This window comes from Megascapheus bottae, chromosome 12, assembly GCF_031878675.1.
Source record: "Megascapheus bottae isolate mThoBot1 chromosome 12, mThoBot2.hap1, whole genome shotgun sequence".
Classification (NCBI taxonomy): Eukaryota; Metazoa; Chordata; class Mammalia; order Rodentia; family Geomyidae; genus Megascapheus; species Megascapheus bottae.
In genome coordinates this window covers 26,709,654-26,724,907 of record NC_143520.1, presented here as the reverse complement: position 1 = coordinate 26,724,907, position 15,254 = coordinate 26,709,654, and the positions used below count along the sequence as shown (strand labels likewise).

General features: G+C 40.1%; 1 protein-coding gene and 1 pseudogene across 2 annotated transcripts in view; one reads left to right on the top strand and one right to left on the bottom strand.

Moving 5' to 3' along the window:
- Positions 1 to 15,254, bottom strand: part of Cacnb4 (calcium voltage-gated channel auxiliary subunit beta 4) — a 244,120-nt gene that overhangs the window by 202,790 nt on the left and 26,076 nt on the right. The gene's annotated exons all lie outside the window — the stretch shown is intronic.
- LOC150056362 (SAP domain-containing ribonucleoprotein pseudogene) lies at positions 7,308 to 7,856 on the top strand (annotated as a pseudogene).

Sequence of the window (15,254 nt, the reverse complement as noted above, 5' to 3'; positions counted from 1 at the left end):
TTACAAAGAGATTAAGAGTTTAAGATTAAACAGAGTTGTGTGTGTGTGTTTGTGTTCGTTCCTCAGATCACAACCTCCTGAGTAGCTAGGAGTCACAGATTTATACAGAATTTCTTAATATGAACCTTCCTGATTTCATGGGCCAGCTTGCTCTATGTTTTGGGAGACTGGCTGGACATTGGATTATGTGTAGCAGCAACCCTGTCTCTAGCCACTGTTGCCAGTACTACCCTCTAGAGGTCACATTTAAGAAATATCTCCAAATACTCCTAAAATATTAGTCCCAGTGGAAAACTAGTCCAGTGCCCACTGCCCACAAACCATGAGAAACCATGTACCCATACACCACTCCCAGTTACATGTAGCTCAAGAGGCAAGACCTTACATAGAAAGCATGAGAATCTGTTCCAGGGAAGCCAACCAACCTCCACTGCAATTTCCAGGCTAAAAGGAGACAAGTAGTATGTGAATGCCTGCTTCACAACCATGGAGGAAGCTAGCAGGCAGTACTTTGCGAGCTGTCTTCTCTCTTACCCTAGTAGTCTCTGGCCAGATTTCCCCAGGATCTGACAACAGGGAACTAGACCTCCACAGAAAGGAGTGGGTCCAAAGCCAACTCAGGTAGACAAATCTAAGAGACTCTTAGCTCCAATTAATCATCCCAAAACAAGCAAACAAAAAAACATAACTACAAGTATAGTTCAAGTGACAGAGTGCCATCCTTGAGTGAAAAAGCCAAGCAAAAACATGAGGCTTTGAATTCAAGCACCAGTACTGGCACAAAAATAAGAGAAAAATAGAGAAAGGAGAAGAAAGGGAAGGAAAGGAAGGGAATAGGGAAAGAGAGGAGAAAAGGGATGGAGAGAAGCTGGAAGAAAGAAAAGGAAGGAAAAGGAAAAGCACTGACTACCTTGCAGAAAACACAGCCTGCAAAGGATGGCCGTTTGGAATGCTAGAGAGTGGAAGCAAATCACAAAGTAGATTTACTCTAAACAGCCAAATCAGCACAAATGGAACATGAACAAAACCACTAATCAGTCACAATCAAATAAAAAGAGCCTCCCAGAGAGCAACAGCCAGATGGGAAGTTAATGTAGTTCAGACCATTAACATTCCACTAATGCTCACTGTTGTCTTAGCAAGCAAATGGGGCCAGTTCTGGAAGAGTGAGAGAAAATGCAGACACAACCACTTTCTCTAAAACAACAACTACTACTACTGAAAAAAAAAAAAAAGGAAAGAAAGAAAGAAAAGAAAAACACACAAAACAAACAAAACCAGAAAACAAAAACCAACACAGGATGGCCTAATGATACATAAAAATATATATATATACCCACTGGCTATCTCATACCCTTGGTCACAGTGTAACTTTTTCTGTGGCATTTTACAAAGGGAGAAGAGGATAGAGAAACAACTTTATTGATATATACTTCACTTATCATTTGATTCATCTATTTAAGCAATTGAATGGGGTTTTTTTTGTATCTTTTCAAAGTTGTGCAACCATTATAATCAATTGTATTACCCCCAAAGAAAACATTTATCATTCCAAAGGAAAGAAATGTTTCTATGACTATTTATGACCACCACCAAATTCCTATATTGAAACCCTAATCCCCAGTGAGTAGTAATTAGGTCATAGCACTCTTAAAAGAGACAGGAGACCTTGGCTTCTACAGTTGTCTGACATATGCCACCAGAAAGAGTTTCTCATATTCAAACGACTCAGCTACAATTGTGTGTTACTGTAGTCTGAGCAACAGCCTGAGAAGCCCTTCTCCACTGCCTGAAAATGCTCTATGCCACACAATCACTAACGTATTTTCTGTCTCTAGCTTTTTCATCCACATAGAAAGTGTAATACGCGAGTTTTCTGTGTCTGACTTCTGGATTTTAGCATAATGTTCTCAAAGCTCATCCATGTTACAACATACATCAATCAGTATGTCCATCCTTTCTGTTAGCAAATAATATTTCATTATATAGCTTTAACATAAATGATAGGAGTTATGTACACGATGGATTTGGTTTCTACCCCTCGTTCCCTGCACACAACTTCTCAAACTCTTAAACTCTCCAGAGTGATGAATGTTTTCTTTATGTCAGCATGATGCCAGTTAGCTCCTTATACATTAAGACAAGGGGCTTACCAGAAAGGCAAAGGCATAACTAGAGGGTTACAACTTTCAGCTGCATTCCCTAAGCTCCAAGGAAGCAGAAAGTGCTAATTTTGAGTTGCCAAAGATGTGATCAATTGCCCACGATGTGATCAGACATGTCTACATAGTAAAGGCTCCATTTAAAATGGCAAAGGAGCTGAGCATTGTGGCTAATGCTTGTATTCCCAGCTACTTGAGCGGTTGATCAGAGGATCATGATATGAGGCCAAACCAAGCAAAAATTCAAATCCATATGCAAAACATAACTGAAACAAAAAGAGCTAGAGGTATGGCTCAAGTGGTTGAGTGCCTGCCTAAAAGTGGGAGGCTTCTACACTTGTAGTTCAAACCACGGTGCTAAAGAAGAAGAGGAAAAAGGCAGGATAGAGAGAGAAAAAGATAGATTGATTTTGATCTACTGGACATTCCTGCAGGAAGGTGGACCAGAGGGCACAGAAGATCTCCATACCTCCATAACCCTCCTTGTGTCATCTGTATTTTCTTTTCTCATATTCTTCATAATTGATTAGCAAATCTAAGTATTTTCCTGAATTCTGTGACCACTGTATTAAATTAAGAAATAGGAGGAATCTAGAGCGAATCATGTTGAGTGAGGCAAGTCAAGACCTAAGGAACAAAAGGCGCATGGTATCCTTAATATGTGGCTATTAAATCCAAAGAGTACAAGAGCAAGGACTCAGTAACTGCATACCCAAAGCTATGGACATGGTAATGGAAATACAAACATAATTATATAGACATAAAAACCTATGACTCTACAGACATAATGTTTTATCTCATAAATTAATATGTTTCTATGACATACAAACCCTTAGCCTAATTGTGATTGATTCTAAATTCTGAGTCCCAGTGATTGTAAATAGAGATTCCCTCCCTGAACACTTGTATGTTAAACTTGTCACTTAAAATATGATGTAAAAATCAACGTTAATAAATTCTTTAAAAAAAAGAAATAGGAGGAAGTGATTTGGGAACCCCCTCATTTATAGCCAGTCAGAAATACAGAGAGTGAGGTACCGCTTGCAGCTGGCATCTGAACGGAGAGTGTACATGATGTTGGGACTAGACCCCTCTGCCTGTGTGATCTGATACTGTCTTCAGGGAGACAGCATTAAAACTGACTTAAACTCTAAGACACCCGCACAGGACCCATGGAAGAACCACTTGGTATATGAGGAGAGCCAAGTTAGTATCGAGTGCACTGATTGACACTTTAGCCCATTTAGCTGTTTATCAGTTGATGGCCATTTAGGTTGTTTCGGTTCGTTGTCTGTGGGAAATAGTACTGCAATAAAAATTCTTGGGCATAAGCTTTTGTTTCTCCTGCACACATACTCAGAAGTAGAAAGGTTTAGTCATTAGATCACACTGCATTTAACCTTCTGGAAACTACCAAATCTTCCCAGGTTACTGCACCATCTTATGTGCCTACTTTTAGTGTGAGGATTCTAATTTCTCCACACCCTCTTCACCCAAATTATCTTTGCAATTTCAGCCATGGTAATGGCATAAAGTTGCCTTTCCTTGTGGGTATGATTGGCATTTCCTTGATGACTCATGAGACTGAGCAGCTTTTCATGGGATTTTAAATCCAGTGTGACCTCTTTAGAGAAATAGCTTAGATCTTATCTCTATTCTGGAAATATGTTACCTGTCTTATGGATATTATATTCTGAGTTCATCATATATCTTAGATATGAATCCCCCAGTGGGTATATGATTTGCAAATATTCTGTAGGTTGTCTTTTTACTTTTTTGATAGAGGCCTTTGATGCACAAATGCTTTTAATTTTTACCTCTTTAATCTGTTTCATGCTTGAGATTGAACCCAGGACCCTCTGAATGCTAAAAATGTTCTGTACCCCTGAGCAACAACCCTACTCCAAGTTTTTAATTTTGATGAAGTCCAAATTATCTTTTTTCCTTTGGCTACTTGAGTTTGAGAATCATATCAAAAGACCCCATTCTTTCTTAACCACCCTTCTTCTGCTTGCATTTGTCCTTCCTGCCTAGATTTATCCCTGCCCCATTACAGTGACACTTCTTCCCTCCCTTCCCTAGCCTCTCTCATCTGTGGAAACACCACTCACATGGCCCACAAGCCAAGAGGGGCAGTGAGAGACTTGCCCACCCTGCTGAGTCCTGCTACTCTGATTATCACTGTGATTATTATCAAACACTTGTAAGTCTAGGTAAGGCATTTAAGCTTAGACTTATTAATTAATCCTCAAAATAGTTTTGAAGATGATTTTTTGCCCCTCCCTCGTTATAAGATAAAAAGACAAACAAGAAGTTATTGTCAAGACAAATGCCTTTGTTTTCAGAATAACCTTCCTCTCTAAAACACCCTAACTAACCAGAAAGGAGGCAGGAGAAAGAAATTGTACAAAAGCAGTTAAGACCCAGAGAAAATGAGGGTTGACAGAAGCTAAAGATTTTTCTATCATTACACACCTGAATTACTACATAATCAACTGCTAATATAGTTTCTCCCATCATCACCTCTGTCAGAAATCCGGTTATACCAATTTGCTCCACAATATGTGCATAATTATTTACACACTGGTGATTTTCAGAAATTCCAAGGCCCCAAGTGCTTCCTGGCTCTTTCCTGCAATCCTCTCCTGCCTTTCACACACTGAAGCCTCATCAAAATTTTCTTAGTTGTCATAATCTTTCATGGCTTCCATGACCCTACACTTTACCTCCCCACCCAGCAGGCTGCTACTCACGCAAGAGAAGCCAGGCAACACCTCTTCCCCAGGGGCGTCTTCCTGACCTCACTGAGAAGACCCACTGGAGTGGCATGCTGGGCATTTTCTTCACAGTTGCCTCCTGCTCACAACCCAGCTGGTACCTAGCACAAATGCTCTCCCTCGGGCCCTGGTTGCCACTGGTTCACATCAGGTGGGAAACCCAATACCTAGCCAAGATTTCAGAAGCTCTCGCTCTTGGTTTTATGTCTTGTGTCAATTTCTTACTGCCACAAACAGGTCTCACTCAACTCTTCATGCTAATCTCCACTGAAAACTGCTCTAATATGGCCCCAGTGACCCCTGCCTTCTGCTGTTCCTGGTCTTAGACAGTCCTCTCCCCAGGAGTCACATACTCCTACCACTTGAGCATAGCAAGGACAAGAAACAGAACATTCATGATCACATACAAGAAGTTACCACCCTCTCTCCTGCTAACAGATGACCTCTGGCTGTCTGGAGGCTCACATGGCAAGAAACTGAGAGTGCAGCTGGGGGTGTGCCTTGTGGTACAGTGTTTGCCTAGCCTGCACAAAGCACTGGCTTTGATTCCTCACATACATAGAAAAAGTCAGAAGTGGTGGTGGCTCAAATGGTAGAGTATTAGCCTTGAGAAAGCCCAAGGACAGTGCCCAGGCCCTGAATTCCAGCCCCAGGACTGCCAAAAAAAAAAAAAAAATTGGGAGCCTGGGAGTTTGGCCTGGTGGTAGAGTGCTTGCCTAATATGCATGAAGACCCAGGTTCAATTCCTCAGTACCACATATATAGAAAAGCCGGAAGTGGTGCTGTGGCTTAAGTGGTACTGCACTAGCCTTGAGAAAGCCCAAGGACAGTGCTCAAGCCCTGAGTTCAAGCCCCAGGACTGGCAGAGAGAGGAGGGAGGAGAGGGGAAGGGAGGGGAGGGGAGGGGAGGGAAGGGAAGGGAAAGGAAAGGAAGAAAACTGAGAATGGTCTCCAGTCAGCAGCCATGACCCATGCAAGTGAGCTTGGAAGCAGATGCTTCCCCACACAAGTCTTTAGATAATACCTCAGCCCTAGTGGATACTCGCCCATGGCTGCAGGTAACACAGGAAGCCAGCTCGGCCACGCTCAGCTTCCTGACCCACAACACCATGAGATGGTACATGTATTGTTATGTTAAAATAGATAACCAATATAAAAACCAACTAGTTAACTAACAGTCCCCTTCACTTGCGATTTCTGACTATAATAAGGCTTTACTCATAGCGTTGAGAAACAGAGGATTCAAAATTACAGAAATCCTAAAAACATAAAACTGAATAATAGTCATTAAATTGATGAGAATCCTTTGACTACTACATTACTACATTATATTAAATTATGTTACTCAGTCTCTGTCTTTATCTGCCTCTCCTTTTTTTTTTCTTTTTTCTTTTTTTGTGCTGGTCCTGGGTGCTCTCTCTGAGTTTTTTTCCTCAAGGCTAGACCACTACCACTTGAGCCACAGCTCCATTTATGGTTTTGTGGATGGTTAATTGGAAATAAGCGTCTCAGTGGATTTTCCAGCTCAAGCAGGCTTCAAACCATGATCCTCAGAGCTCGCCTCCTAAGTAGCTAGGGTTACAGGCAGGAGCCACTGGCATCCAGCTGCTATCCCTCATCTAAGACATATTTTGCTTCAGATTAAATCTGTGGTGGGGGGGCACATACACACACACAGCACATTTGTAAATTTTCAGCAGATTTATAATTGGGCTGATCTTTGGGAGTCCAATCCCACTCTCTAATCTCTGCCTAGGGTCAGTATAATAGAATAAAACTTACCATGATGTTTTATAATTATTTGTTTACATGTCTATCTTTTCCCATAGATTGTCAGGAAAAATTACTGTGCTCCATTCATCTTTACAGCCCTAGTACTACTACACAGTAAAGAGTTGATTAAACAGTCAGGATTTAGCAAATATTTCTGAATGTTTATTCACTACATATCATATCATTACACTAAAAGATTTCCACTGAAAATTAATTATTAACATATGACTAATTCACAGGAGAACTACTGTGCAGGCTACAATGAAAACTGTATTATAATAAAGTCTTCAGGGAAGTGGCATTGTGGCTCAAGTGGTAGAGTGTTAACCTTGAGCTGAAGAGCTCAGGGATAGCAACCAGGCCCAGAGTTCAAGCCCTACAACTGATGAAAACAATAATGATAATAATAGCAATAATAAAGTTCTCAGGTATTTCAAATAACTGTAACAGCTTTGAATACATTCAAGAAAACCTAGTGCTCTGATAATCCCAACGTTGTAGCTTGCTATGCATCTAAAAATATATATTCACAAGATACTCTTTTTAACAAAAATGACCAGCAGATGATAGGGGCTTGGTGGACAGGAGTAACAAGATGGCAGCTGAAACAGTGGAGCTTACTAAGCTAAAGCTTGCTCATGGTTTGGAGACCAAAGGAATAAAACAAGATCTCATCCATCAGCAGGCTCCAGGCTTATCTTGAGGAACATGTTGAAGAAGAAGCAAGGGAAGAAGATATATTGGGAGATGAAATGGAGGAGGAGGAACCAAAGCCCATACAGCTGCCTGTGAAAGAAGAACCATCTGAAAAAAAATTGTTAATGTGACAGTAGAGCAGCAGGTAGCAAAAATTACATCTGAAATATTACAGACTGAGAAAATGTGAAAGAGAGCTGAATTATTCAATGTACCTGTGAATTTCTTCAGTTCCATCAAAAGGTCAGCTGACAATACAACTGTGGTTAACTTGGATAAACTAAAGGAAAGATTTGGTTGGAATGTCTCTTCAATCTTTAGGAAGTCTGAAGATGATGAGAAACCCTGAAAGAGGAGAGAACAACTTGGGATTGTCACAAGTTCAGCTGATATTAGAACCACAGAGGCAAAGAAGAGGAAATGCGCAGAGTACTTTGAGACTGCATGATGGAAAGATCTTCACACTTTCTGTTCTCCAGTGGTTTTCACTGCTATCGTTCTTCCTGTTTACACGTGTATATAAATGCACAGTTACACCTCTACTACATCCTGCTCCCAAGGAGGTAGCATAAACCCCCAGCAGAAATTGGACTTACTGCTGTTCCAACTTTAAGGTTGTGTATTTTTTGTTTTTAATTATTTTACTTGTTAATTTAAAAGAGAGAGAGAGAGAAACAAACAAATAAGTAAATATGATCCACATTAACATTCTACACCTCATACCATCAGGAGAAGGAGTGATATATGGTAGGGTTTTTGTTGTTGTTGTTGTTGTTGTTTTGGTTGGTCACGGGGCTTGAACCCTGGGCATGGGCACTGTCCTTGAGCATTTCAGCTCAAGGCTATTGCCCTACCCCTTGAGCCACAGCACCACTTTTGGTTTTCTGGCGGTTAATTGGAGATAAGAGTCTCACCGTCTTTAGTGCCTAGGCTGGCTTTGAACCATGAACCTCAGATCTCAGCCTCCTGAGCAGCTAGGATTATAGGCATGAGCCACCACACTCAGCTGTTAGAGGTTTTTAACCTTAAAAAATACAACTTCCTAGGAATTTCAATTCTAGAAATTTATCACTAAAAATAATCTGAGGATCAAAACCAGTGTGGGCAGGAAAGTCCATGAGACTCTTAGCTCCAATGAATGGCCAGAAAACCAGAAGGGGTAGAGTCATTACCTTGAGTTAAAGAGGTCAGGGACAGCACCCAGGCCCAGATTTCAAGCCCCACAACTGACAAGAAAGGAAGGAAGGAAAGTAATGCAGGAACAAAATTTAAATCAGGAAGCAGATGTATTTTGACAGGTAGGTTGCTCTGTTGGGAATGCTTTAACCCAATTTTGTTTGGGATCAGCAAAACCTTAAAATAGTGTTTAATACACAGTAGTCACTCAATAAATTTTTCTTGAATGAAAAAAAGAAAGGAAGGCAGGAAGAAAGAAAGAGTGGGGAGGAATAGGGAAAATAATGAAAAGGGTGATATCAAGATGCTTTATATTTATAAATGAACAGGTTGAATAGTAATCACTTTGTATAATGACTTAAAAACAATTTTACAAACTTAAACAAGTGAAAAAATGGAGAAACAATTTATCCAACAACAGGGACAAGTTAAGTACATCTTAGTTCATCCACACATTGGAGAAACAGCAATATGCTACATCTTATTAACTAGAAAAGATGCACATAATATAGTGATACGAAAAGAACAAATAATAAAATGACAAGTGAATTTAAAGAAATACTTCTATGGGTACATATGCACTAAAATGAGATATACACTCAGGGTGAATAGATCATAGGAGGTGATCTTTATACTATTCCATTCTCAGATGTTTTATATGAATATATATTTCTTTTTTCTGATTTTTTTATTAAAGAATTTATTAACATTGATTTTTATATCATATTTCAAATGACATGTTTAACAAACAAATGTTTAAGAAGGGAATCTCTATATACAATCACTGGCACTTAGTTTTTAGAACTTAATCAAAATTAGGCTAAGGGTTTGTATATCATAGATACATATTAATTTATGAAATAAAAACATTATGTCTATAGAGTCATAGGTTTTTATGTCTATATACTTATGTTTATATTTCCATAACCATGTCCATAGCATTGGGTATGCAAATATTGAGTCTTCACTCTTATACTCTTTGGATTTAATAGCCACATATTAAGGATACCATGCGTCTTTTGTCTCGACTTGTCTCACTCAACATGATTCGCTCTAGATTCATCCACTTCCCTGTGAATGCCATTATTTTATCTTGTCTGTTGGCTATGTAGAATTCCATTGTATATCTATACCACATTTTCTGTATCCATTCATCTGCAGTAGGGCATCTGGATGTTTCCTTCACCTGGCTATTGTGAATAGTGCAGAGATGAACATAACTGAGCAGGTGTCCTTATCATATCTTGGATTATGATGTTCAGGGTAGATGCCCAGAAGTGGTATGGCGGGATCATAGGGAAGGTCAATTTTCAGTTCTTTAAGAAACCTCCACACTGCTTTCCAGAGTGGCTGAACCAGTTTACAATCCCACCAGCAATGTAGTAAGGTTCCTTTTTCTCCACAATCCTGCCAGCAACTGTCATTGTCTGAGTTCAAAATCTTGGTCATTCTTGTTGGGGTAAGGCGGTATCTTAGGGTTGTTTTTATTTGCATTTCCTTTATGACCATAGATGATGAACATTTTCTCATATGCTTTTCTGCCATATATTTCTTTTTAATAAAAGAAATTAAACTTTTAAAACAGAGAAGACTAGGAATGTGGTTCAGTGGTAAAGTCGCTTGCCTAGCATACATGAAGGCCTGGGTTCAAATGCCTCAGTACCACATAAATAGAAAAGCAGAAATGGTGCTGTGAATAAAGCATTAGAATGCTAGCCTTGAGCAAAAATAAGCTCAAGCTCAGGGACAGTGCCCAGTTCCTGAGTGCAAGCCCCAGGACTGGCAAAATTTAAAAATAAATAAATAAAATAGAGCAAAGATAAATCCCTAGTACTGCTCCCCCCCCACCCCCCCACCCCCTCACTTCCCCCCCCCCCCCCCCCCCCCCCCCCCCCCCCCCCCCCCCCCCCCCCCCCGCCAAAAGTAGTACAAAGAGATAAGTAATACTTTTCTCAGTTTAGCAAACACAGATTAGGGATTGAATTACTAAACTAACATCTTAGAACATAAAAAGCTACCACATGTGATACATTTTACTTTTAAATACAAGGCATTTAAGAAAAATAATACTAGGTAACAAAGATCCTTACTAATACTTGAGTTGAATTAACACTTCAACACTTCACTAACAACTCTTTTAAATAATTTTTTAATCACTTCTCTTAAATCACCACAACCAAGAACTACCCAGAAAACCAGCACTTGTTCTACCTAAGCCTAGGTGCTACCCACAAGCTGGGCCTGGAGTGGGACCCTGTGGAAAAACCAAACTGGACATGCTGAAACAAGAATCCTCCTGTCTATGAAGAGGGGGCACTTCATGAGCACAGAACTTGGCGCTGCTCTTGCCTCACCTCTGATCCTCCTGGCCAGATAGAGAGGTTGAGCAATGGCAGGCATTTGGCCAAGTGCCCAGAGGATGGGCAACCTCCTTGAAGTCTGGCTTTGCCCGGATCTGCATAATGACAAATTAGGAAGGAAATGGAGCAGAAGACAAGATGTAAGGTGTGAGCTATGAGCAAATTTAGACAGAAAGTTAGCACATGTCTGAAATTAACATGTCAGCTTTGGGACAAGGAAGTGCTCCCAATGTACCTAGGGACGTAGATCAGCCTGAGGGTATGGGCCAGCAGATCATGTAGAAGAGGATCAGCAGATAAGCTGAGAAGTAGCCAGATGGACCTGGACACAGAGGGCTCCCTCGACCGGTCCATCCAGAGGAATTTATGCTTCCTGAAGCATACCTGAAGGCTATTGGGAGTTTATTGCACATGTATTTGTGACTAATGAACTGTACACATTATTCTACATTGTAGCATTATTCACAACAGTTCAGATATTCTCTGACGTTGCAAACCTGTTTGTAATTGTTATCAAATACCTAGTAAAAAGAATGGTTAAATTACAAGAAATAATAAAACAGGTTTGTTGATCATGTGCCAGGCAATGTTGTTATTAGTCTGTTATCTGATATATATTCACTCATTATTATCATCTCTATTTCTCAGAGGAGGAAACTGACAGTGAGTAAACCAAATAATATACACAGGTTCCACAGTTAAAAAGTGACAGAGCTAGAATCTAAACCCCAACAATGTCACTCCAGGCACCACACAAGTCATCTCCAGCTATGCATGGCAACAAGGTCCTAGGTCTCTGAGCAAATAAGCCACAGTCCTCACACAGTGAAAAATCCCTTAATATCAATCACTGGAAAAACTGAGGTCACAGGAAAGAAAATTCCACAAAAGATATAGGTAATGTAAGTAAATACAACATGTTGGCTATGAGCAAGGGAGGCACAGGATGGCTAATATCTTTCTAAACAAGTCAGCCACTGGTCACCTCCAGATTTTCACCCTAGGAAAATGAAGAGCCAGTTTTGCCAGTTGCAATAATTTTCCAGAAAAGTTGATTCTCATCCAAAATCTCTCAATTTCCCAATCATTTCATTTTTTTTTCCTGCATGATTGTGGAGCACATCACATAAGGGAAATGGAAACCTATGCTGTAGAAAAGGAGGCCTAACTCGCGGCCCAGCGCTCACTCCCTGGTCATGGGACAGCATCTAGCTGAGATGGAGCCTGCCACCCGGTCAGAAGGTGTGGCTGTGTTTTGTGACATAAAGTAAGGCCACCTCTGGGATAGGCCCCGATCCCTTCCCCCCTCTCAGACAGCATTATGATTCCCCTTCTTTACCTACAGTGAGAGTGAACAAGTGGACCTCCCCCTCCCTGTCTACCTTTGTGATGATAGGCTCCTGTATCCTGTATTAGCTGAATGTACTTCCTCAATAAACAAGCTCCTGCCTTGACTGGTCTCACTGATGAGTCTGATTGTCCTCCGGTGAGGGAGGGCTGGGTGCGGGCAGTCAGTCAGCCCTCTCCTTTCTCTGCTAGTCCTGGTCAGGGTGTGTTCTCTCTATCCCTCCTGCAGGACCGAGGACTAAAATCCCCCGACACATGATGAGCCAAACAAATCATATATGCAGACAGCCTGTCACCTCTGTTCAAGATTTATTACAGTTCGCAGCAGACAGGGCAGCAGTGGTCATCTGGAAGAGGAATGAGGGAATTCAGTAGTTGAGGAATGTTAGGAAGACCATTGTCAATATACAGCTACTCACAGAGGTCAGTTTAGGTTCCCTGATGTCAAACAACACTCAAGTCACACCTGTTGCAGGATATGAGCATAGTCATAGACATCTGAATTCATGTTTCTAACACAGACTTTAGGGCCCCCATATGCTATGCAAAATCATACACTGGAGTACAGGAAGAAAACATCCAAAACTACTATTATTTCTGTTTCCCATCTTTTTGTTTGTTTGTTTGCCAGTCCTGGGGCTTGAACTCAGGGCAATGTCCTTGGACACTTTTTGCTCAAGGCTAGCACTCTGCCACTTGAGCCACAGCACCACTTCTGGTTTTTGCTATGTATGGGATACCAAGGAATAGAACCCAGGGCTCCATGCATGCTAGGCAAGCACTCTACCACTAGGCTATGCTCCAGCCCATCTCTTTCCCATTCTTTCTCAAAATTCACTGATTTACACATCAGAATTCTCATAATATATTTTTCACTAATATTGGTATTTATTCTTTAAATAATAAATATGTAGAACATAGGAAATAAACTTCCTCATAATAAACAGGTACACCAATAAGAATATCTACTAGATCAGAATACTCAAGAACTCCTGTCTACATGCCATATAAAGAATTCACCTGCAATATTAAATCAAGAAGCTTCATCCTCCAGTGCCCATGAAACCTCATTCTAATGAGTAAGGGCTGATCAACTCAGGGCATATTTAATGCATACTCTTTCCTCTACAGGAACCTTTAACTTGAATATCGGTTCCTCATCCCTAATTCCCAGTGAAGTTCCAACTGCAAGGTTATATACTTTTTCTCCCATGAAGTTTCACTTCCAGCAAGGGCCATGAGTGATAACACAACCCACTTTGAAGGTTTGATTAGGTCTACAGAAGACACACAGCTCATACATCATCAGTAAAAGGGAAAGGAATTGTGTCAGAAAGAGCAATTTAACTGTTCAAACCAAAACTTCAAAACTTTCACCAAGCACCAAGTCAGGCTCTTTGTTACAATGTTTCACGTCACTGAACAGCACTTGAAAGGAACAGCAAGTTGCAATTCAGTTATGGATTTGTTCTCTCTCCTCTACATCTGATTTTCCTTTCCTCCAACAATGCTACATATCCATGCATTAAGCCTAAAATGACAGTATTTAAGTAATATTGTTTTTTTAAATGCAAATTACATGTTCATTTTATCAAACGTGGAAAATAAAAAGACACATGTATTTAATAAACATAATAACAGGATGCATCCAAACAAAACATTAAGTAAGATGTACTCCAGGGGTATCCAAAACTCCTTTAGCATTTCATACCCCCTCAAATTCCAATCCTGCTCCAACCCTTGCTGAGGTGACCCAGCTCTAAGCAGCCTTCAACCAGATTTAGGCAGATGTAAAAGACTTCACACAAAAATAAGTATACAACCAGGTACAGTGGCTCATGCCTGTAATCCTAGCTACTCAGGAGGCTGAGATCTGAGGATCGAGGTTCAAATCCAGCCCGGGCAATATACAAAGCCAAAAGACTCTTATCTCCAATTAATCACCAGAAAACAGGAAGTGGGGCTGTGGCTCAAGGGTAGGGTGGTAGCCTTGACCTGAAGAGCTTAGGGACAGCATCCAGAGTTCAAGCCCCAGGACCCCCCAAAAAAGAAGGTATACATTTTTTATGTACAGAATAAGAGAGTCTTGGGTTTTGTCTTCCATGTACATGGTAAAAATGACAATGCATTATTATGATGTTATTGATTCCAAAGTGGATAGCCCTAAGTGCAGTTGCGAAGTAGATGTCAATTTAAGTAGGATGTCCAACAGTTAATAATTTCAGCAAACTAAATACTGCATCCTAATTTGAAAGAGTATTAAAAATATTATTCATCTATGCCACTTCATAAATGCTGTATCTCACAAATGACTTTGGATTGGGAAACAAGTAATCAAGGACCGCATATTGAATAACTGTTGTTCACATTAAAATTTCTTATGCTATTAATATCTAAGTTTCCTTCTGTGACTTTAGGCTATTTTAAAAAGAGGCGGGGAATATAGAAACCTTGTTACCATGGAGACTATAAGCCGGTCAGCCCATCTGCTGAAGAGGATACAAAATTTTGCAAGTAGAATTTTAACATCCTTACTATAAGAAAGACTTCCTTCAATACAGCAAGGTGGGAGGGAAGCACAGAAAGTCTGGCAAGTGACCAACAGCAATACTAGGGGGCTATCATTCCTTTGATAGTAACCAGAACTTACAAAAATTTGCTACTGAAAAGAAACTATTAATATCTGTCAGGATGTTAAGGTTGACACATCTTCGGCATATTCTATCCTAATGATGCTTACACCAATCTTAGGGAAAAATAAGAACTTACATTAAAAATTTGTCTGGAGAAAAATTTGTCTGGTTTGCTTGGTTTTGAAAATTTGTTCCAGATATTTGTCACATGTTTTTATTTAAGATACCTTATAATAACCCAGAAACAAAATTAAAATTATGTATTTCCAATAACTGTATTATAAAAGTGCAATAGTATCTTTCCTGCTTATGATAGTATATTTTCATTGT